Here is a 2754-nt window from a genome sequence, read left to right as displayed (position 1 = left end):
GCTGGGGACGGGGCTTCCAGGGAGGCTCTCCCCGGCCTGGCTAGGGTTCGGAAGGTGGGACCGGGCCCAGGGCTTGAGCTCCGTCCATCCGGCCCCGGGGTGCTTGAGCCCCCCATCCTGCAAGCCATCAGAGGGTCCAGGCGCTGCGGACGGGGCTCCACCGGGGCCCGGGGAGGCTCTCCCCGGCCTGGCTAGGGTTCGGAAGGTGGGACCGGGCCGGGGCTTGAGTTCCGTCCGCCCGGGTCTGTGGTGCATGAGCCCCCGTCCTGCAAGCCATCAGAGGGTCCGGGCGCTGGACACGGCGCTCCACTATGGCCCGGGGAGGCTCTCCCTGGCCTGGCTAGGGTTCGGTAGCTGGGACCGGGCCAGGGGAGCAGGTGTGGCTGGCTTCATCCACTACGCTGTCAGAACGTAGTTTTCTGCCCACTCCTAGCGCCAATAAGGAAATGGTCACCTAGGGCGATCCAAATTAATGCCCTAACATTAGAATATAACCTACGAGCATTGAATGGTAGGACAATCTCTGACCCAAACGGGGCTATGACCTTTAACAGACTTAGTGACCCCTCGCGTATTGATTACATATTGCTCGATACCCGCCTATGGGGGTACCTAGGGGACATAGAGGTCAAACAATCGCAGGATAGCGACCACAATCCCATGTGCATGAAAATTATATGGGGAAGCATTGGAAAAGTATCAAATCCCAGATTGTTAACAACAAAAGAGGTAGTGCCATCTAATTGCAATCACAGACTAAAATGGCATAAGGTTGCATGTCAGGAGGATGTACTGACTAGTATTAGAGAGTCAGTTGAACTCAAGAGCATAGAACTCTCATCGCTCAACACCGCCCAGGGTAATGAGCAGGGTTTCCAATTGAGTGAATCTTACAGGAGTTTAATAACGAAATTGGGCTCTTTTTATTGCTAGGGAGGCCCCGGACGGGCTCCTGAAGTCAGCCGAGCAAGGAGAGGTTCCCCGGGTACCACGGAACCCCCGTCCCGGGCCTTTGGCAGTGCGGCAGGCCAGGGGGACAGGGCCCTAGGCCAGAGCACCCGACCCGGGGCCCGGCTGGGCCCCTGGCCCCTACCGGTAGCCCGGAGGCACAGGGGACACCTCCCCAGGCCCTCCCTGACCCCATCCAGGGCTTACTGCCACGCTGCAGGCCCAGGGACGGACCCGGGGCTGGGGCGGCATCCTGGCCCATCCAGCTGCCGGCTGAGGACTGCTAGGCCGAGAGGGGTTCCAGAGTACCTTGTCCTTAGTAATCCGGAGGTAGGCTACCCCTCTTTCTGGGAACAAGTGCACACCGCGAAGCTCAGGGGACACTAGGCGCGAATGTGCCTGACCTCCTGGAGCCCTCGCTGGGATCCGGGAGTCAAATGGCACCTCATCGGGACTTCCAGGGAAGTCCGGCCATCTGGTCGCCTCATAGGAACGCATTGCAGGCGACCAGATGGCCGAGGCGATCTGGACGACCAGATGGCCGGGCACGAAAGGGAAGCCGCCCTGACTCTCCGGACCCCGTCCCGGGCACCGTCCTGGGCACCCTGCCACACGGCTGGACCCAGGACGGAGCCCCGGGTGGGGAGGCCATCCTCCCCAGGGCCCTCAGGGGCGACCAGATGGCCCGACTTCCCTGGAAGTCCCGATGAGGTACCATTCGCCTCCCGGATCCCAGGCAGGGCTCCAGGAGGTCGGGCACATTCGCGCCTAGGGTCCCCTGAGCCTCGCAGTGCGCACTTATTCCCAGAAAGAGCGGTAGCCTTCCTCCGGATTACTAGGCACAAGGTACTCTGGGACCCCTCTCGTCCTAGCGGTCCTCAGCCAGCAGCTGGATGGGCCAAGATGCCCCCCCAGCCCTGGGTCCGTCCCTGGGTCTGCCGCGTGGCAGGATAGGGTCCGGGAGGGCCCGGGCCTGGGGTCCCCGTCCCAACCGGCCTGCCGCACTGCCCGGGATGGCAGGGGTTCCGTTGTGCCCGGGGAGCCTGGCTGGGTTCAGGAGCTCAGGACGGGGCACTGTCCTGGGTCCTGCCGCGTGGCAGGGTGCCCGTGACGGGGTCCGGAGGGCCCGGGAAGGCTTCTCCTGCACCTCGGGGCCTGGGAACCCCGGTGGGGTCCAGGGGCCCCGCTGGGCCCCAGGTGGGGTGCTCCGGCCCACGGCCCTGTCCCCCGGGCCTGCCGCACTGCCAAAGGCCCGGGACGGGGGTTCCGTGGTGCCCGGGGAGCCTCCCCTTGCTCGGCTGGCTTCAGGAGCCCCGTCCGGGGACCCTGAGGGCCCCGGGGAGGGTGGCCTCCCCACCCGGGGCTCCGTCCTGGGTCCTGCCGCGCGGAAGTGTGCCCGGGACGGGGTCAGGAGGGTCAAGGCTGCTTCCCTTTCGTGCCCGGCCATCTGGTCGCCCAGATCCCCTCGGCCATCTGGTTGCCCGGATCCCATCGGCCATCTGGTCGTCCGCAATGCTTTCCTATGGGGCGACCAGATGGCCGCACTTCCCTGGAAGTCCCGATGAGGTGCCATTCACCTCCCGGATCCCAGCGAGGGCTCCAGGAGGTCGGGTACTTTCGCGCCTTGGGTCCCCTGAGCCTCGCGGTGAGCACTTGTTCCCAGAAAGAGGGGTAGCCTTCCTCCGGATTACTAGGGACAAGGTACTCTGGGACCCCTCACGGCCTAGCAGTCCTCAGCCGGCAGCAGGCTGGGCCAGGATGCCGCCCCAGCCCCGGGTCCGTCCCTGGGCCTGCCGCGTGGCAGGA

Source organism: Lissotriton helveticus, chromosome 4_1 (genome assembly GCF_964261635.1).
Source record: "Lissotriton helveticus chromosome 4_1, aLisHel1.1, whole genome shotgun sequence".
In the NCBI taxonomy this organism is placed as follows: Eukaryota; Metazoa; Chordata; class Amphibia; order Caudata; family Salamandridae; genus Lissotriton; species Lissotriton helveticus.
Note: the sequence above shows the minus strand (reverse complement) of the source record.